General features: G+C 41.0%; 1 protein-coding gene across 2 annotated transcripts in view; it reads left to right on the forward strand.

Moving 5' to 3' along the window:
* Positions 1–6,497: 6,497 nt before the first annotated feature.
* Positions 6,498–21,833, forward strand: part of SCRN1 (secernin 1) — a 57,195-nt gene continuing 41,859 nt past the window's right edge. For both annotated transcript variants that reach the window (XM_060156931.1, XM_060156932.1), the window contains exon 1: positions 6,498–6,648. The gene's annotated coding sequence lies outside the window, so the exon portion shown is untranslated. The remainder of the gene's footprint in view (positions 6,649–21,833) is intronic.

The following is a 21,833-nucleotide window of genomic DNA, read 5'->3' on the forward strand; positions in this document are numbered from 1 at the left end:
TGAGAAGTGCTTTTTGAAATTCAAGTAGAACCAAACGCAGATTCCAGCTCTAAGGAATAAATCACTCTACATATGCAAAAAAGTCAAATCCTTTGCAAATGTAAGAGCTAGAACCAATGGTATAAGAGATTTATTAAGAATAGTAAAAACCTAGGACTTGGTTTATGATTAAGGTAGAAAGTCGGTGGAAAGGAGGGTAAAGAATAATCAAGAATTTAAAAACTAAAATATCTCTCTATGTCTAGATTATTCTCAATTCTCTGAAATTAATCCAACAAGAAACAAAATAATGCCAGTTTTTTGGTCTTTTATAGAACACAGAAGAGCACCCAAAACAAAATACTCTTTCTCTAGAGTCAGAAACTTCACACATTCTCTCAATAGGTGAAATCATTTTATAATCACTTATAGCATGAAGGAAGTCTTCCTTTAACTGAACCTAAAATTCCTACAGCAATTTAGACCAGACCTTGTTTTTTCTGAAGAATTGGAAAACGACTAATAGTAACTTCTGATAAAGTCATATATTATCTCAAGTGAGCAGTGGTGTTAAAATTGTCAACATAAAAAGCTCAACATTTACAATTCAAAATAAGCTTTCATCTATTAAAAGGTGGCCTCAGGTGTCACTAGAATATTAAAAGCAAGCCCTATTTTAAAACCGTACATAGCATAAGGTGAACCTTTTCTACACATGTAAACTAGGAAAACATATCAGCAAGAAAGGATTGGGTTGAAACTGCTAAGTCTGATCAGAGAATCTTCTAGTCTGCCCTTTGATGATCACAAGATGAAGTTTTAGCAATTGTCCTTTAAATTATCTGTACAGTTGGCTAAACGCATGAATGATTCCTAGAGGTGCAGCAATGAATGTAAAGCATATATGATAATTTGTTTCTGAAACCAGGTCCAGAATATTCATGAACTGTTATTTAAAATTAAATAGGAGCCACTCATTGAAACGACACATTTGAATAACTGAACTGATAAACCCATCACCTAATTATATGAGTAGGATTTTACACCTTTTTGCTAAAATACAGTTTATGGTTGTCTAAAGTACATACCTAAAGGACTTGATCATTTAAATTTTAAAAATAATTTTTAAATAGATCTGAATACTTACAGTCTCTCAGTGTTGCCTATACTCAACATGCACAATAATTCTGTAAATTGTTTTAAGGGCATTTTAAAGGTTTGTTACCATGGTAACCAAATTCAGAAAACTAACCTCTTAAACATGGTTGTCATAGGATTAAGGCAGATGGCTGACTAATCTTGACTAGTGCTTTTCCTTCTCATTTTCCCATGGTTTCCTGTCAGCTCCCTTCTTTGGTTCTCATAAGATTACATACAAGGCAATTACAGAGGCTTTCTTGCCCATACATAAGTGTCTCATTCACATAATATTGTCTGTCATTCATCCCCATGAGAGTTGCCCAATGACAGATCCTTTTCCTCCTGCTATAATTACACACTAAAAGAAGTACTAAGTGGAAAATATCTCTATATGCAATGTGTTAAAGGCATTTCTCAATTACACACGTACTTCGGCTCCTCAAAATCACTGCATTGGGTTCTTTAGACAATAAATAACACTGGTTAGAAGAAAAGGCAAAATCATCATCAATGTATTTTTTTAAGTGGTCTAGGTTTGGGTAACCCTCGTTTATGATCATCTTTTAAACTTGTTTATATTTCCCAACATGCTAGATTAATGTATTTATCTATGCATAACTCTTATGTTACCCTGACAGCAACATACAATATATGCATATATTACTTCTATACTTAATTAATTTCCCTGCTTGCCGCTGACTTCTTGAGAGGTAGGACTGATATGCCTTTTTCACCTTTGTAGCAATAGTGCAATTCCTGATACAGGTGTCCAATAAATGTTTCTTGTTATATCAGTATGTTGAAGAAGTTCTATAAGTAAACTACGCATTTTCAGTTCTTAAAATAATGACTCTAGTTGTACCAGGACATTTGGTTCCTTATGGGCATTAAGATTAGTGTTCCTAATCCACATTTGCCCATGAAGGAAGAATTGCTATAGGACTTGCTCTCCTATTGGGAGAGGAGAGAGTCCTTGCTATAGGACTTCCACATCTGCCCATGAAGGAAGAATTGCTATAGGACTTGCTCTCCTATTGGGAACAACTAGAAAACTGGGCAAAATATATGAAACAAATTTTGTCAGACATTGGACAACCAATGAGCAACTGGCAGAGCAGGACTGTGATTCTCAAGAGAAAGGAAGCAAATGAGATAAGAGCTACAATTATCCCAGTTTTCTGCTTGGAGGCAATTCCTGAACTATACATGGTAAAAAGGAGGGAAGCAAAACAGAGCCCAGTTCTCTTGTGGGGTTGAGGAAACAGAGATCAGAGTTCAGGGAGGTCAAAGTAGCTAGAATTTGTGGGGCAGAGCTCTGGATAAGAGAAAACTAAGCAGAAAAAACCTTCAGAAATTTGCATAAAGGTTTCCTTGAGTCATTGGGTGAATACCAATTGCTGCATGCATATGGTGAATCACCATAATGTTGGGCAAAGAATAACTCCTGAGGAAAGAACAACTACTGGGGAGCTGTACACAAAAAAATTCCCAGAGCTTACACAAAACTGGGAATTGTCCAAGTTCCTACTAGCCAGAATCACCTTACTGATTACATGGAACATTCATTAGAACCCATATGTGAGTCATATCTTAGTAAAGAGCTAAAGTAGTCGTAGAGTTAAAGTTACCCTAGAGCTGTCGTAAACAGTTTATAAACAAGTCTCAAATGGGTGAAGCCGATTCTTAAGAACAAAGTTTACAACCTTTCTTTAAAAGAAATATTTTTAAAAATCCATTACTCAACAACATAAAATTCACTAAGTCTGATATCCAATGAAAAATTATGAGAGAGACAAAGAAGCAGGAGATAAAACAACCAATAAAAGATTAAAAATAGAAATGATAGAAGTAGCATACAAAGACTTTAAAACAGCTATTAAAATATAAATATGATCTGAGATTTAAAGGAAAATTTATATGAGAAATGGATGGTATAAAAGAACCAAATAGAACTTAAAGAGATAAAGAATAAAATATCTGATATAAAACTTTCATCAACAGGCAGTGGCAGTTAATTCCTTTTACCATGCAGCTTTGCTTCACTCCATCTGGACTTTCCTGAAGCTGTGGGAGATGGTCAGGTCCAGATCTCGACCGGGCCAGGTGAGGTCTGTGGACCTGAGGCATCCACTGTAAGGATGGAGAGGCACTGAGAGAGTCCTCGGGCCAGGAGAACTGCAAAACCCCCTTTGAAAAAAATAAAAACAGACACAATGCTGCCACATTAAAAATGCTGGGAGAGGAGATTGGGGGGGGCAAAAAAAAAGAGAGGAAAAAAACTTTAATTGACAGTATTAACCATTAGTAGATTAGATTAGAGACTGTAGAAGAAAAGATAAGAAGATTTTAAGAAATATCAAGAGAAATTCAAAATGAAGAGAGAAAAAAGAGTGGTGGGTGGGGAGGGAAAGAATAGATTCTCAGTGATCTGTGGGACAATATCAAGTGGTGTAATATATGTATAACTGGAGTCTCTGAACTTGGGAGGGATGGGGTACAATGGGTAATTTAAAGATGTAATGGCCAAAATTTTTCCTAATTTGATGAAAACTATAAACGTACAGATCCAAGAAGCTTAGTTAGCCCCAATGGGATAGAAATAGGAAAAAAAACCCAAAACAGAACAAAGTGCATTATAATCATATTGCTCAAAATCTGTGTTATGGAGAAAACACTTAAAAGCAGCCATAGGAGAAAAAAGGACACATTACGTACAGGGGAAGAAATAATCAAACACAGACTCTTCTTCAGAAACTTTGCAAGTCTTGTGACAATGTCTTATGACAATAGAATGGTACTTTTAAAGTGCTGAAAGAAATGAAGCTCTCAACCAAAAATTATGTATCCAATAAAAATGTTTCAAAAATGAAAGTGAAGTAATGACTTTTTCAGACAAAACTTGAAAGAGCTCATTATCATCTAACCTGCACCTACAACAAATGACAGCAATATCAATAAAGATGGGGTGGGGGATAGAAGTATCCTGCTGAAAGTGTTTTGCATTATATCTGAAATTATATTATTTGAAGGTAGACAGTGATAAGTTTAAGATGCATATTGTAAATCCTAGGGTAATCAATAAATAAAACAAGAAGTATGGCTAATAAACCAATAATGGGTATAAGATGGAATATGAAAAATACTCAATTCTTCAACAAAAGGCAAGAGCAAAAAAACACACAAAAACAAAACAAGAACAGAACAAATAGAAGTAGCAAGATGTTACATTTAAAACCCATCATATTGATAATTACATTAAATATAAAAGGTCTACACCAGAGTTTCTCAACCCCAATGCTACTGATATTTAGGAACAGATAATTCTTAGTTGTGGGGACTTGTACTTTGCACTGTAGGATGTATAACAGCATCCCTGGCCTCTATGTGCTAGATGCCAGTAGAGGCCTCCCTCACCTCTGCCACTGTGACAATAAAAATGTCTCCAGACATTGCCAAATGTCCCCTGGGGGCAAAACTGCTCCCGTTTAAGAGCCACTGATCTAAGAACTCCAATTAAAAGGCAAAGAGTGTCTGACTGAATGAAAAGCAAGATCCAATTATATTCTATCCAAACAAAGACAATCGAATATAAAGATAAAGGCTAAAAGTAAAAGGACAGTTTCCTTGGTTGGCCTTAAATGCACAGTCAGGTCCCTTTGTGCTCCAAGAGCCTAAGACCACTACTGCTCTATCCTGCAGTAACTGCACTGATTCCCCCAGCCCTCTCCCACTATCCATTCACTCCTGGCAAACCACAAGCACAGACATAACATTCAAAGATGTAAAAAAAGTCTCCTTCCTTGCCCTGCATTCAGTCACCCACTTCTCCTCCCTGGTGGCATCTACTATTACAGTTTCTTAGGTATCCTTCCAAAGATAGTCCACGCATTTGCAAATGAGTACAGGCATATTTTTTCCCCCACAAATGATAACACATTTACACAGTGTTTCTCACATGGCTTCCCCCACCCTTAGCATAGGTTGGAAATCTTTCATATCAGTACATAGAAATAGATCTTCCTCATTTTTTCAACAGCTGGATAGCATACCATTGTGCTGATGTGCTGTAATTTATTTGAACAGTTCTCTATTGATGAGCATACGCTTCTAATCTTTGCAAGCACAAATAATGTAGCAATGGATAACCTTGTACGCATATCATTTCACACCCGTGTTGGTATATCTGTAGGATAAATTCCAGAAATGGAATCTTTAGGTCAAAGACTATATATGTATTTGTTATTTGGGGAGATATTGCCGAGTTGTCCTCTACGGACTTTATAAAACTTTGATTTTTGCTAATCTGACAGGTGGAAATGCTACTTTGTATATGTATTCGATTTGCAGTTAAGTGAGCTTGAATATTTTTTCACGTGCCTAAGTGGTACTGCATTTTTTTTTTCCTTTATACTATCTCTTCATATCCTTTGAGATGGTCTTTTCTTATTAGTTTATAAAAGGTAAAGTCTGTGTTCCGGTAACAGACGGATGGTCATGTCCTGACCAATGACCTTGACGCCAGCATCAACACACCTGTCACCTGTCTCTGGATTTATTAACCCAGGTTTGGAATCTTGGCTTTGCTACTTGCTGCGTGATCTTGGGCGAGTTGCTTAACCTCTTTGAGCTTTAGCGTCTAAGTATCGGGCATAGGGGTTTCCCTGGTGGCGCAGTGGTTGAGAGTCCGCCTGCTGATGCAGGGGACACGGGTTCGTGCCCTGCTCCGGGAAGATCCCACATGCCGCGGAGCGGCTGGGCCCGTGAGCCATGGCCGCTGAGCCTGCGCGTCCGGAGCCTGTGCTCCGCAGCGGGAGAGGCCACAACAGTGAGAGGCCCGCGTACCAGAAAAAAAAAAAAAAGTATCGGGCATAGGGTCTGGCTTGTTAACATGGCGCAGAACCGTACCTTTAAGCCCAGGCAAGGAGTTGGCTTGGACTTGTGAGTCAACAAACTACCGGACACGTTTCTCCGCGGGGAAAGCTTGCTTAGGCACAGAGGCCCGCACGTAGCAACCCAGACGACGGAGTCCGGGAGAGGCGCCGGAGAAAGCGGGGCCTGGCTCCTTAAAGCCCGAGTTCTCCATAAAGCCGCAACCCCGCTGTGACCAAGAAATAAAAATCGCGCAAAGAGCGAGCCACGTTCCTCGAGGAGATTCGTCTTCTCAGCCGCCTTTTCTGCTCCCAGGCGCCCCGCCGGGCCAGGCAGAGCGCGGGCGCGGCGCGGCGCGGCCCGGGTCCGGCGTGCAGCGGGGACGGAGGCGGAGGCGGAGGCGGAGGCGGAGGCGGAGGCGGAGGCGGAGGCGGGGGCGGGCGGGCCCCGCGGTCACGTGAGCCCGGCCAGCTGTTAGCTGGGGGCGGCGGGCCAGAGCGCGGGGAGTCTGGGGAGGGGGAAGCGCCCGACGGCCGCCTCCGCCACTGCAACTGCAGCCCTCGATGTCGCCACAGTGATCTCAGGCGCGGCACCACCCGCACCCTCGCCGGCCTCAGCATCAGCACCGCAGAGCCGAGCCCGGAGCCCGCAGCCCCTCAGGTGAGCTGTGACGGGCACCCCTGGGAGTGCAGGGAATCTGCGGCTGCTTCCCCCGGCGGGTTTCACCCGGATCCGCCATCGCCGTCACCTGTGCCTCGTCGCCTCCAGCTGTCCCTCCAAACCCGCGGGTGGGAATCCCGCGGATGCTGGCTTGGGCTGTCTGGGGTCTCTAGGGGATCAGGAGAGAGGGGGCCTCAGCCCGGGGTTGAGGTGGGGGACTCCGGCTACAGGCTGCGGGGGCGCAGGAGAGGGCTGCCCCACCCCAGGGCGCGGGCGCCGCAGCCTGGTTGGAACCTGTCCCCGCTCTCCATCCCCCAACCCCATCCTTCCCACCACCTCTTTTGAACTCTCCTCACTCCCCCAGGCCGCTTCTCCTGTGTTTCCATTGCTTGGTATCTCAGTTGCTGGCCCGCTGGGGTGTGTGCTCAGTACGGCCCCCGCCCTCCCCCCCAGACCGCTCCGGGGGTTCCCGGCTCGTACGGGCACACAGCTGGTGGCGGAGCGGGCCAGGCACCTAACCGGTCGCACCTGCCGCGCGGGCGGGCTCGCGGGAACATGGCTGCCTGGCGGGCCTGCTGCCCTTGGCCCGGCTCTGCCCCCGCGTCCGCCGGTTCTGCGGTTGCGGTTGCCGAGTCGTGTCCGGAGGACTACCCTCCCCCTAAGGGCAAACGCGTCGGCTCTTGCTGTTGTCTGCGAGGGCCGAAGGACTTGACATAACACCGCCCTCCTCCTCAAGCCACACCCGGGGCGGATCTGGGGATGGGGGGGTGTCGGGGCAAGTTAAGGCGGTGGCGCCGGGGCACTTATTGGTAAAAGGCACTCGTATTTCTGAGATGATTATCCACTTCAGTTTGCCTTTGCGCCCTCGGTTCGCTTGTCTGTCTGGGCGCGGATTATTGGGCTACATCACTTGTGAGGTCTGAGACGAGTGTGATCTGCAAAGCAGGAGGGACACTTGAACTTTAGAGAATTGACGAGAACTAAGATTTAGGGGTTAAAAATGTCCATTCAACTCAAATGCAGAAGCAGTCATTTGCTGTGGCTCCAAACTGTCTTGGTAGTGTTCTGTTAAATAATACGGTCTTTCTGGATTTGCTGTTTAATTCTGGCTTGCAGGTGTCTTGGATTGCGCTTGTAGTCCAGCTTCCCGATGTGTGTGTGTGCGTGTGTGCGTGTGTGCGTGTGTGCCTACTGTGCTCCAAGCCTGACTAGAAGATGCATCAGTTGCAGAGGAAACCTATGTTAATTCAAAATGGCAGCATGAAAAATCAGGCCAGGCGGAAGCAACACAGACCAGAACTAACATCAGCTGCCCCCTGACTGAAGCATTGATGGAGGAATCTACGGGAGGGAAGGCCCTCCTGGGTATCGCTGCAGCCGGCCCTAAGGGATAGGAAGAGATACTTGTAGCAGGCTAGATTTTAGGGTGCAGCAAGGTTCTGGGGAGGTTATGTGGGAAGTTTGGGGAGTTGTAATTATCTTCAGGTGCAAAGACCTGATTAAAACTCTCTGTGATTTTGATCTGATTTTCTACAGGCTTCTCTAAAGTTGATGTATCTGGCTGCCAATATCTGTTTGATAACTTCTGTGCTGTTTTGTACCTATAAGTGGCTCTTAAAAGAGATGAGTGTCTGGTATAAACATCATCCAAGAACAGTACATATAACAAATACCAGGTTCTTAGAGCAAGTTTCATTGGAAGAACTGATTTAACATCACGAGCAAGCACTCAGGCACCAGAGGATGGTAAATTCTTGAAAGGTGACTCATTTTAGGATTTTTTTTTTAACAGCTTTTTTTTTTTCCCATTTCACTGCTGTGCTGCCAGCCATCTTCTCTTTTAGCAAGGAGGAGATGCATGAGGAGGCAAATGTTTCAGGGATAATGGGATGGAGGGAGATTAGTGCAAAGGTCAGGAATGGTGAGCTGGAAGCAGCCTGAGAAAGCGCTGTGCTGTCAACCCCTCTTTACAGCCTGGGAGGCTGAATCCAGCGGGGTGAATGGACTGCACCCAAGGTCATATAGCTGGTTGGCAGCTGGCAGTGAGAACTAATATCCAGGTGTCGTAACTCCCCATTTTAGGGTTCCACATGCCGCCTATCAAAGCCTGGGGGAAAAGAGCAAACCTATCATTATTAGCATGGCAAACACTTCATGAAACCAAACTTTAACATGATTTAAAAATCTGTACTATTTAAAGTAAGTGCTCACACCTTAGTTTCCTAACTTAAGCCCATTTAACTTCTTAAGCTGTGTCCACCTCATTTTCCAGGGACTAGACTGCTTCTATATTTAAGCACCCAAACCATAATTTTATGGTTTTTACATTTTATAATATGTCAGAATCTTTGAGGTGAGAAGTGCATTCTTTGATTAAAAAATTAGTTGCTTGTATTGCTTGTCTGGTTTTGTAAAGAAACCAAGGTGGGACATATAATAGCTTTTGGATATATCTAAGTTTAAGTAATAGTAAATAACAAACCTATTGTAAAATAACTTTGAAGCAGCACTGAAGACAGTCTTTTTCTAGAATTTGAATTTGAGTTCTCTGAGTCATATACCAGTGTCCCTAGTTCTACTAAAGCAGAACTAGAGATTGTGTGTGGGTTAGTAAATATTTGTGCAGAGGTGGTGAGAGCAGGGGAAATATTTCTTCTGAGCATTCTGTACCGTCAACCCAGTGATCTGCAGAAGGTGAAGGTGGGCGCGCTACAGGGAACTGAGAGAATAATTGATGATGGTGAAGCAGATAGGAACTAGGTATGGATTGACAGATAATGTGGAAATGAAGACAGATGCTGATGCCACATGTGCCATTAAAACAATAACTTGCATTAGAGCATGAATGTGAAGGTTCTTTCATTGAAATTCTCCCAGTATGTCAAAGATATTTAAAATCACAAGTTTTAAAAAAAAGTAAACACGTGCAATCTGTGTTTGTTGGAAAACAATAAAAAATACAGATAAGCCAAGATTATTTTTAAAAAGCCACCCATGATCCTTTTATTCAGCAATAATCATTCGTTCTGAAAGTTTGGGTATTTTCCTTGGAGTGAGAGCCCAGGTTCGTGCTGTCTAATTCAGTAGCCACTAGCCACCGGCCACATGCTGTTGAGCACTTAAAACGTGGAGAGCCTGAATTGTGATGTGTTGTGAATGTAAAATATACATCAGATTTCAAACATTTATAGGGAAAGGAATTTAAAACACTTCATTAATAATTTTATTTATTTATTTTTATTAAAGTATAGTTGATTTATAGTATTATGTTACTGTCAGGTATACAACATAGTGATTCAAAATTTTATAGATTATACTCCATTTTAAGTTATTATAAAAGAATGGCTATGTTCCCTGTGTTGTACAATATATCCTTGTAGGTTATTTTTTAATACATAGTAGTCTGTACCTCTTAATCCCCGTACCCTTATCTGGTTCTTCCTTCCTTCGCTCTCCCCACTGGTAACCACTAGTTTGTTCTCTGTATCTGTGAGTCTCTTTCTGTTTTGTTATACTCATTTGTTTGTTTTATTTTTTAGATTCTCATGTAAGTGATAACATACAGTATCTGTCTTTGTCTGTCTAACTTATTTCACTAAGCATAATACCCTCTAGGTTCATCTGTATTGTTGCAAATGGCAGGATTTCAATGAACAGATACAGTTCATTAATGACTTTTACGTTGATTATGCAGGCATACTTTGGAGATAATGCGAGTTGGGTTCCAGACCACTGCAATAAAGCAAATATCAAAATAAAGCAAGTCACATGAATTATTTGGTTTCCCAGGGCATATAAAACTTAGGTTTATAGTGTAGTTTGTTAAGTGTGTAATAGCATTATGTCTAAAAAAATGTATATACCTTAATTTAAAAATACTTTATTGCTAAAAAATGCTAACTATCGTGTGAGCCTTCACACGATAGAGTGAGTTCTCTTTTCTCTATGCTAACATCAAAGAACACTGATCACAGATCACCATGACAAATATAACAATAATGAAAAACCTTGAAATATTGTGAGAATTGCCAAAATGTGACACAGACAGGAAGTGAGCAAACGCTATTGGGAAAATGGCGCCCATAGTCTTGCTTCACTCAGGGTTGCCACCAATCTTCAATTTGTAAAAAATGCAATTATCTGTGAAGCGCAATAAAGCAAAGCACAATTAAATGAGGTATGCCTGTATTTTGAATTAATATTTTGGATATATTGGATTTAAACAAAATATGTTATTTAAAGTAATTTCACCAGTTTCCCTTTACTTTTTTAGATGTGGGTCCTGGAAAACATAAAATTATATATGTGATTCACATCTGTCTTCCATTATATTTCTATTGGGCTGCATCGGTCTAGGTCATTAGCAGAAAGTGGAGGTTGGTTGAGGTGTGTGATACTGTTCATAGAAATGGATGTGGGAGGTGAGGGAAGTTTGAATAGACACTGGAGGGGAGGCGATGGGGTGAGTGGAGAATGACTGACGTGATGTACATGTCAATCACACCCACCTGTCCTCTCTTCGCCAGAAACTCCCAGCATCCTCAGGGCCTCCACCCAGTCTGGGAGAGCAATGAACTGAACTGGGTGGGTGACTGAAAGGGGAGGAAGTTGGGGGCCTCCCAGCTTGAGCCTCACTGGAAGCAGAGTGAGGGAACTTGATATGGTTAATGTTCCCTTCTCCTTCTCTTCTTAATGGTTATATATTTAACCTAAATCTCCCAGTGCTTAATCTACTACCCTAAAGTGAGCTAGGTGTTCTTGAAGGCTCCCATAAGCATTTCTGATCATCGTTTTAAGTTGTATTATTGCCCTCCTCTCTTGGTTGTATACAGGAGTGCCTCTTCTTCTAGTTGATGAAGACCTTGAGAAGATCTTTTTAGCTCCATTTTCCCTTAGGTTGCACATGGTGCTTATAGGTGGTTAGGGGCTCAGATTACATATCGATACTTCACATGACTTCTTAAAAGTCCTAGTTAAAATGATGGAGTGATCAAAGGCTCTTCTGAGTCTTTTTCTCCTCTCAAAATGAAACCTTAGTGTATTTTAAAATTGCACTTAGCAGTGCCTAGCGACCTGAAAGAATTAAATGAAATGTCTTAAAATGTCCTTTCTTGAGCACTGAAGTAATCAGATTTTAAAAAATAATTAAAAATCCAATAAAGTAATATGAGCTTGTTATAGAGAAATTTTAAATGACATAAGTAGATGAAATGTGAAGTTTCTATCTCTATAGCCCACATTTAGTCCCACTTCCAACTCTCAGTTAGATATTAATCCTTCCAGGTCCTTGTTTTTCCTTCCTCCGTTCCTCCCTCCCTCCCTTCCTTCCTTCCTTCCCTCCCTCCTGTCTACCTATAGTATATACTTATAAATATTTGCATAAGTGGGGATATTCACACCCACATATATATGTATTTACATACACACACTAATATGTTCATATATATGTATATAGGTTCCTTTTTGATAATAAAATGGGATACATTTCCTAATGGTAAAAACACAGCAAATGAGTCTAGCATTAATGGGCATTTACAAAGTAGTTTTTAAGTCCGTTTTGCTAGATGTAAAGTAACCCTGTGGTTTCATACTAGCAAGATTTAAATTTCTTCTGTAGGAAATGAATGTTTAGCTGATTTTTTTGCAGGGACAGAGTGTAAACCACTGTTTTAAGAGTGATCGGGGGGCTTCCCTGGTGGCGCAGTGGTTGAGAGTCCGCCTGCCGATGCAGGGGACACGGGTTCGTGCCCCGGTCCGGGAAGATCCCACATGCCGCGGAGCGGCTGGGCCCGTGAGCCATGGCCGCTGAGCCTGCGCGTCTGGAGCCTGTGCTCCGCAACGGGAGAGGCCACAACAGTGAGAGGCCCGCATAACGCAAAAAAAAAAAAAAACCAAAAAAAGAGTGATTGGGAAGATTTTTTAAAATCCCAGTTTACAGCATTAACAGGTAGTATCAAATCATATTACTGGGAAAAGATGAGAATGGACAATCCATTATTTATATGGGAGAGGAAAACAGATGGTGGGAATAGGAAGGTCATCATTCAAAGCAACCTTGCCAAATTAGTGGACACAATGGCAGCAATGTCAGAAATGAGAACACAAGGAAATGAAAGAACCCTAGATGTGGCTTGTTCAGTAGCTCCCAGGTCTTTCCCACAGGGAATGCTTTTGGCAGCTAACCACATACCTGCCTATTTCAAACACATTCTTCTTCCTTTATCTCCATAATCATTACATTCTCAGAACCCTGATCTTTAAGAACCAACCTTTCTTGAATGTTTCTCTATTCCAGATACTCTGCATCTATTACCACACTTAATCCCCATAACAGTACATAGTAGACATCATGGCCATGTTTTATAGATGAAGAACTTAGTAGTTGGAGGAACTACACCCGGAATCTGGGTCTATCTGACTCTTTCTTAAAAAGCCATAATGTAACCTCTTGGATAGATCATTCTGACTGCACAGGTCGAATGTATACTATTAATGTGATGTAAGTCATTTTCTTTCTTTCTTTATATTACTGTAAAAGATGGAAAACTGTCTTTCAACCTGCCATGTATTGGAAAACATCTTCCTTAGAGTGAACTTGATCTGACTATATTTTTCTAATTTGGCTAGCTTGAATGAAAAATGAATCCCACTTGTACTCTTTATCTACTACTTCCTACATTAAAAAAACTGTTGTATCTATGAGAAACGGATGCCATTCAACTAATCCCTTCTCTTCCCCTCACTCTAAAATTCCTAGAAGCTCTGCAAAAGTGATACTCACGCAGCCTGAGTTTTCTTTTACGTGGTACCATATTTTAAATGCACCAGAGTGATGAACAGATCACTGGGTGTAGTGGAGTTTTTGAAGGGGGGCCTTGAATTCACATGTGTCCCAACATTGAATGGACACAGAATGAATAATGAGCCATATATATCTACAGCATTATTTTTCAGATGTGTAAGGATTCTATTACCAGTTAGTACATACAAATGCTTTGAAAGTGTTACTAAATTCATAACATATATTCATTACATATTTTTCCCAACCAACTACACTCGCTCTTATGTGGGGTGTCTTTGAAAATTTTTTGATGTTAAAAAGTTGGGAAACATGTTAGAATATTTCACATTATAGAGAAATGCTGGAGTGATTTGAAGAATACTTTTGTTAAGTGACCAGTTACCCCCTAATTTATCCTATGAAGCAATGTAGATTTTGAAGCACAACATTCCACTTGACTATAGAAAAGTCTACGTTTCCTTAGTTATTAAGCTGTCACGTGAATCATTAAGTTGGACATTTTGCTTTATTCATATTTCTCATTGTCACCATATCTTGAAAATTAGGCAAAATCAGATGTGGCCAAAAGATAAAATGAATTCATTTGCCATGACTGAACTGTGGGGTTCTCCTTAATCCCCGAGTCTCTGCCTTATTGAAAGGCCATGTTTATTAGCGGCAATATATTGAGAAAATAGATTATTTCTATTGCAACTCTTCCTCTTCTTCTTTTTTTAAAGTATTTTCATCACAGATTCTGTATTTTCATGTGGGAAGTTTGAAAGTGCCTGAATATATATAGGTTAAGAAATTGCCTGTGTTTCTGCAACCCAGCAATTAAGAGTCATTTTCTTAAATTACTCTTAAAAATTTTGTTGCATTTCCTTATGATCTTTTTGCATCATCTATCTATATAATATACATAATTTGAATGATACTGTATATAACTTGTGTGACCTCTTTTTATTTCACCAGCTTGTTCTTGCGTATTGATAGATTTCCCAGCTTTCCATGATATGTACAGATAGCAAATTAAATATCATACATTTGTTTTGTTTTGTTGCTGTATTCTTATGATCATCTAAGTGGCTGTATTTTGGGAGAGGGTGATGCACCAGCAGTGGTCCATTAAATTGTCAGGGGTTATGGTGAAGTTGAGTAGTTGTTAATTACCTGGAACTTTGGTTTTACAAATTTGAAATAGACACTCTTTTCATTTCCTCTAGCTAATCACCTAAATTGCAGTAGTTTTGGAGTGGAAGAGCAAATCAGTTTGTGATCATTTCAGTCATTAAGAAAAAAGCATCCAAAGGATATTTCTTTGCAGGTCCTACTGATTTAGAAATATTCAGCTACATGAAATGATGTCTAGCTCTTCCTTTTTTCTGGCTTAAATTCTTAGTTTCTATCCAAGGCAGAGGAGTCATGGTCATTACCAAATCATTTACCTTGCATCTATGTTAAATGAAGAATGCTTTTTTTTTTTTTCAAAAAAAAGGTATTTTTAAAGATTTGGGTGAGACTTTATTTCTTTAAAATAGTGAAAACTGCAAAACATTTAAGTAACAATTAACAATCCAAATCTTCCTGATTATCATGTAGTGTGATTAGTCTGATTTCCCAGTTTTAAAGCCAAAGACCAAGAAAACGTAGCCTCCTACATCTTTGTCATACTTCTCTCAAGTTACCCAGGGGTGGGTTTCACCACCTTCGTCTCGAAGGCAGAGAGTATTGCTGCCAATGCTGTTGCTGAATTCAGCAACATTCAATTAAAATTAAATGGTTTCCTTAGAAATAAAATTGAGAAGCAAGATGGCAGAAAGTTGATGGCCCTTGCCTAAAGGGAGCTTATTGTAATCTTGTATGTGTGTGTTGAAAGTTTCCACACTGAAAAAAAAAAAAGAAAGCTGGGTACTTTAGAGAAGCAAAGTACTTTAGAGAAGCAAAGAGGTTTAATAACCTATAACTGGATATTCCATATCAGTCTGAACTGACTGCATCAGAATCACCTGGGCATTTGTTAAAAATATTCTTACTGGGAACTCAGCTCAGACCCACTGAATCAGAATCTCCAAGGAGGGGATGACTAGGAATCTGCTCCTCAGACCATCATTTGGATGTGTGGTCAAATGTGAATCCCGTGTATTGAACCACAGCTTGGGAGCACCTTGTCAGAATCAGATTTTCCTGCTCTTTTTCTCTCATTGAAGATGAAATATCGATACCCCTTCCCCTTCATTTGTTCAACAAACATTGGTTGAGGTCTTATTATGTGCCAGTCTTTGCGCGAGGTGTCAGGGAAATAAGGATTTACATACATGTCCTTGCCCTCATGGGGCTGATAGTCTAAAGAGCAGAGACAGGCGTTTTAAAACTTGAGGGAAAGAGATATAGCAAGGTAGAGGAAACCAGGGGCTTGCCACTTCCCCCAGTGCGCTAATATACCAAGCCAACTGAAATCCTTCCCCGTCCTCCGTGCCCCCGGTAATCCTTCCTTAAAGAGATATCTGAGCCCCCAAATAACTTACTCATAAGTTATGACTCCAAGAAAGCATTTCCTATATTAGATCAGTCTAGTGCTATTTCTAACCTTAAAAGAATTTTAAACATCTTATCATATGCATTACTTCTTAAGTAAAGAGAACAGTATGATAAACCACTATGTACCCATCACTCAGCTTCAGTTATTTTTATTACCTAGAGAATCTTGTCTCATCTGAATTTCCCACCCTTTCTCCTCACCCTGGATTACTTTCATTATATCATTTCACATGGAAATATTTCAGTATGTATTTCTAAAAATACAGGCTCCTTTTTTCGGACATAAATAGAATATCATTGTGTCTAAGAAATGAACAATAATTCCTTAGTATCATCAAATATTCAGTGCATTTATGTTTTCCCAACTGTCTTTTGTTTCAAATTTACTTTTTGGCCGCGCTGTGTGGCCTTCAGGATCTCAGTTCCCCAACTAGGTATTGCACCTGGGCCACAGCAGTGAAAGCCTGGAATCCTAACCACTAGGCACCAGGAAACTCCAAATATTATAGTTTTTTTTTTTTTTTTGGCCACGCAGCATGGCTCACGGGATCCTAGTTCCCCGACCAGGGATTAGCAGCAAAAGTGCAGAGTCGTCACCACTGGACCGCCAGGGAATTCCCCTCAACTGTCATAAAATTTTTGTACAGTTTGTTTAAATCAGGATCTAAATAAGTTCCACTCATTGCAGTTGGTTGATACATCTCTTAAGTAACTTTGTCTCTTCCTCTTTTTTTTCTTGCGGTTTTTGTTGAAGAAGTCAGATTTGTCCTATAGAGTTTCTCATAGTCTAGATTCTGCTGATTTCATCCCCATGGTGTCATTTGTATTCTCTGTAAACTGATGGTTCAATCTAGAGACTCCACCATTCCAGTCTGATCCTTTAAGCACATTTTAGTTGCACATTGGAACGTGAGTGTGTCTGTGAGCCAGGGGCAAACCATTGGTGAGATGGTGAAGGAGCATAGTAGGGATTGGTGCAAAAGTGGCACACCCATCCCCAGTGAGTAGTAGGAGGGAGGAAAAGGAACATTTATTGAGCATCCCGCTGTATACGGCCACAGGACCGGGTACTTTCCATACGATCTCAGATAAACACATGTGCTGTGTTGTGTATGGAGGATCAGTCCCATTTTCATGCGGAAACTCTGGCTCAGAGAGAGTTCATAACCTGTCTGTTTCCCAGGGTTAGTGGGTGGAGTCAGGATATGAACAAGAGTCTGTTTGTCTCTAAAGTATGTCCTTCTCTTGCCTCTGTACACATGGGGCTACAGGGCCAACCAGGCATTGTAAATGAGCACAATTGACCTGACACTGAAAAAAAGAAAGAACAAAAAAAGCAACAGCCCAAGGGTGATAATAGGCAGCGCTTCCAGTGGCCTCAGTGTTGGGAAGTGGAGAGGACTGTGGCAGGAGCCCCCCTCAGCTCCAGTCCTGCTGTCATGTGGATCCAGTGTTGCTAGGTCTTTTGAGTTTTCAAGAGACGCTAAGCATCTGAATTTCTGTGGAAAATCTCTAGATTTAAAAATGTTAGCTGCTAATTCTGACTTAAAAAAAAAACCCACACTGTTCAGGCCAGTGCTCTGGACCAAACCAAATGAATGTGCAGCCTGCCACCCCCGTACCTCCCCATGCTGCTAGGAAGTATGTCTGCAGAAGAGTGGCATTGAAGACTGCCTGAGTCAGCTGTCAGAGGTAGGTGTTGCCCTTGGCCTTAGAGAAAGGAAATAGTAAGCAGCTCTTAAAAGACATCAGGTGACAATGGAGCACATCTTCAAAAGGTGAGAGAGGGCTTCCCTGGTGGCGCAGTGGTTGGGAGTCCGCCTGCCGATGCAGGGGACATGGGTTCGTGCTCCGGTCTGGGAGGATCCCACATGCCGCGGAGCGGCTGGGCCCGTGAGCCATGGCTGCTGGGCCTGCGCGTCCGGGGCCTGTGGTCCGCAATGGGAGAGGCCACAGCAGTGAGAGGCCCGCGTACCGCAAAAAAAAAAAAAAAAAAAAAAAGGTGAGAGAGCCTTTAGATACTGTAAAGAGAAAGCCAAGTTTCTGAAGTCTCATCTGTTCAGATCAGACCTTGACAAAGGAACAGCCTTCATCATGTAACTTTCTTCACCCTCACGGTGATGCGTCCTTACTGTGCCCCAGACAGCATTCTGAGCACTTTATGTTTCAGCTCATTTGAACCTCACCGCAACCCTGTCATTATCCCTGTTACAGAACGGTAACACGGGGCTGAGATTCGAACCCAGGTTGCCTCCAAAACCTGCTTCCTTACTTAATACCCTATGTGGTCGTTCTTCCATTAGGTAGTTCCTCATTCAAGGCATAGAATGTTAGAAGCTGGAAATCACTGGCTGTGGAGCCCTAAAGCTTTATGCTCTACTATCTTGAGCTTTCAGTGAAACAGAAGAATCTTTCTTTTTTTCAGGCAGAGCTTGATGAGTCTGAGCTAATTTACGTACCTTTCATCAGCTGGCGTTTACATCTCAATTCAGGTAGATAATTCCTTTTCCAAACACCTATTTATTCTTTACTATCTCAATAGCAGATATAGGACAGGAAAATAAATTTATAAGTGAGTATCATTTGTCCTGTTTTCAGTTCAGTGGGAATGTCAACAGTTTAAAAAATGACTTTATTGATAAGTAATATAACATAATAAAATACATTCTTCTTTGCTTTTCTGGAAGGAGGTGATTCATAGACGTTGGCTTTAAGCTTACCCAATCTTCTCAGTAAAGCTGGGAGCTTGGAGAGTAAGGACATTTGGGTTTCATTTCTTTGTGCAAGTAAAGGTACTTTGTCACAGTTGTTTGCAAGAGAGTTAATAAGCCTATAGCGTATATAGACAGTCATTTTCTTCCTCTCAGGCAACTCAAGCCTTCCTTATTACTGGGTATGGTGACTAACGAGGGCCTCTGCAGCTTCACTGAGATAAAAGGGCAGGGCAGTTTGGCATTCAGGCAAAGAAAACCCCTACGTGGCTTGGAGCATTCATGCCCTTCAATAACTACTCGCTGAACTTGAAGACAAAGACCTTCTTTCCCATGCAGCTTCCTCCCTCCTTGTCTAGACATTCTGTAAGCAGTCTCCTAGTTACAGGGGTGCAGTGCTCCAGCCCCCCAAGCCTGTACCCAGCCTCCTATCACCAGTCGGAGGGTGGATGTTGGGAGATGCAGCTCCTGTGCTGTGAGCTGCAGGGACTCTGGAGTTATAATTCCCAAGAGGAAGTCATGAATCCTGAAAGGACTTTGATAAGGACAGTGATGGTTAGAAATTGAGCTTAGGGGTACTTTACCACAGCTGATAGCACGATATCTAAAGCTGTCCAGTCCAGTTTTGTAGCTTTGAGCCACGTGAGGCTATTTGATTTAAAAAAAATGTTAATTGTGGTAAAAATACACGTAACATAAGATTTACCATTTTTAAGTGTACAGTTTAGTTGTGTTAAGAATATTCATATTGTTGTGCAACCCATCCCCAGAAATTTTTCATCCTGCAAAACTGACACTGACACTGTGTACCCATTAAACAGCTAACTCTCTGTCCTCCTCCCCACTCCCACCCCTGCCTGCTCCAGCCCCTGGTAACCACCATTCTACTTTCTATCTTTATGAATTTGACTACTCTAGGGACCTCATATAAGTGAAATTACACAGTATTTGCGTTTTGGGGACTGGCTTATTCTACTTAGCATAAAGTACAGATAAACGTACTTTGAAATATTCTTAACAAATACTTCCTAGGACATACCTGTAAGTTTAATTGTCTGTGGGGGTTAAATTGGAGTGTTTCATTAATTGGAACTGTTAGTTTATTGCTAACCTGGCAAGAATCCTAATTGGTATTTACCACAAAGAAGCCTATTCAGTAGACTTGCTCTTTAAGCCTGTTGCTTTTAAAGATTTTTACTTGAAAACCATAGTAAGAGAGAAATGTTATATTGCAACCCAGTACATACATATACTTATATGTGTATATCTGAGCTTAAAGTTTCTTGCACGAGTGCTTACTCTTACTATGTGAGATGCACACGTTCTTTTCTAAAAAATGCTGATCTTGTCCACTATATTGATTTCATAACCCACAAAAGGGCCACAACATGGAATTTGGAAAACACTGCTATAGACATTCCTGGGTTCAGTTTTAGGCCTGTAGTATAACCCTGTACCCACATCCCCACCTCTGGATCCCTGTGGTTCAGAAGACAGCTTCAGAATTGTGCCTCAAAGCAAGCAAGTTAAGAAAAAAGCCATCAATCATGGCTTTATTTCCGAGTAAGCTTTGTTCACTGATTTTAATGCTGGCTTAAGTAGAGTGTAGTTATAGAAAATTCATTATTGAATTGTTATACTGTTTTCCAAAGCTGAGTATAAATGATTAAAAAAGTCTATGTAATAAATTTCTGCATTAGCATGTGTGATTGGGAGTTAAATTTTAGTTTATTTTTCTTCGTGGAAGAGATTATGACATTTCATAATGCTGTATAAGATTATAGAGGGAAAGGGAGAAAAATGGTAAAGTCGGTTTTTTGTGTCATACATGAATGATTTAACAGTTTATAAAAATCCTGTAAACAGAGATTTCAAAATGCATGTTTTATACAGTATATAGATGAGTTAACTTTTCAGATTTTTTAACCTGGTATGTTAGCCAGTATTTTGACAAATAATGGGAACAAAATTGAGATTCCTGGAATTAGTTTCAAAAGAATTTCATCTCAGGGTGAGCAGAAAATTGGCTTTCTGATGGGCCAGTTTTTCTTTTCCTGTTTAAGGAGGCGACTGCAGGAGGCCTGCCCGCTATTTGTGTAACTAATAGTAATGAAAATTTGTGTACTCCCTGAGTAACTCTGAATTGGGCAGGCTGTAAAGAAAAAAAAAAAAGGGAAAACAAAGTACTAGAGAATAACTATAATAATGCTGAATAAAAAACTTGTCCTAACTATAACTCAAATAAGAATTTGCCACTTTTGAAATTTTAGATGTTGGGACATAGAAATAGAACCAAATTTTTTCCTTAAAATAAAATTCCTAAATCGGTAATATCCCCTGGGTTTATTTTTTTTTAATCTTTTGTGTGTGATTATATAAGTATAAATACTTGTAGGAAAATTGAAAACAAAGGAAAATATAAAAAAACACAGAAAGAATTTAGTGGTCAGGCTACCACTTCTGGTCTTTTTCTATGCATATTTTCATGTAGTTAAGATAATTTTTTAAAAATAAATTTATTTATTTTATTTATTTATTTTTGGCTGCATTGGGTCTTTGTTGCTGCTCGCGGGCTCTCTCTAGTTGCGGGGAGCAGGGGCCACTCTTCGTCGCGGTGGGCAGGCCACTCACTGCGGTGGCCTCTCCCGCTGCGGAGCACGGGCTCTAGGCACGCGGGCTCCAGCAATTGCAGCATGTGGGCTCAGTAGTTGTGGCTCACGGTCTCCAGAGCACGGGCTCAGCAGTCACGGCGCACGGGCCCAGCTGCTCCGCGGCATGTGGGATCTTCCTGGACCAGGGCTCGAACCCACGTCCCCTGCATCGGCAGGCGGCCCCTCAACCACTGCGCCACCAGGGAAGCCCTAAGATAATTTATTTTGGACACCCCCCCTCACCTCCCCAAACCATTTCTCCATGCAATTAAAAACTCTTCACAAAAAAAAAAAAAAAAAAAACCTCTTCACAAACATTTTAATGGTTTTATAGTATTCTACCATATAGATGTAACATAAATTTTTAGCCACTTCTCTGATGCTGGACAGTTAAGTTTCCATCAGTTTTTCACCTGTATAAATACCGCTGTAATGCACACTTTTGTGCATGAATCTTGTCTATATTCCTGATCATTTCCTTAGAGTAGATACACAGAAATG

This window comes from Lagenorhynchus albirostris, chromosome 8 (assembly GCF_949774975.1).
Source record: "Lagenorhynchus albirostris chromosome 8, mLagAlb1.1, whole genome shotgun sequence".
NCBI classification, from domain to species: Eukaryota; Metazoa; Chordata; class Mammalia; order Artiodactyla; family Delphinidae; genus Lagenorhynchus; species Lagenorhynchus albirostris.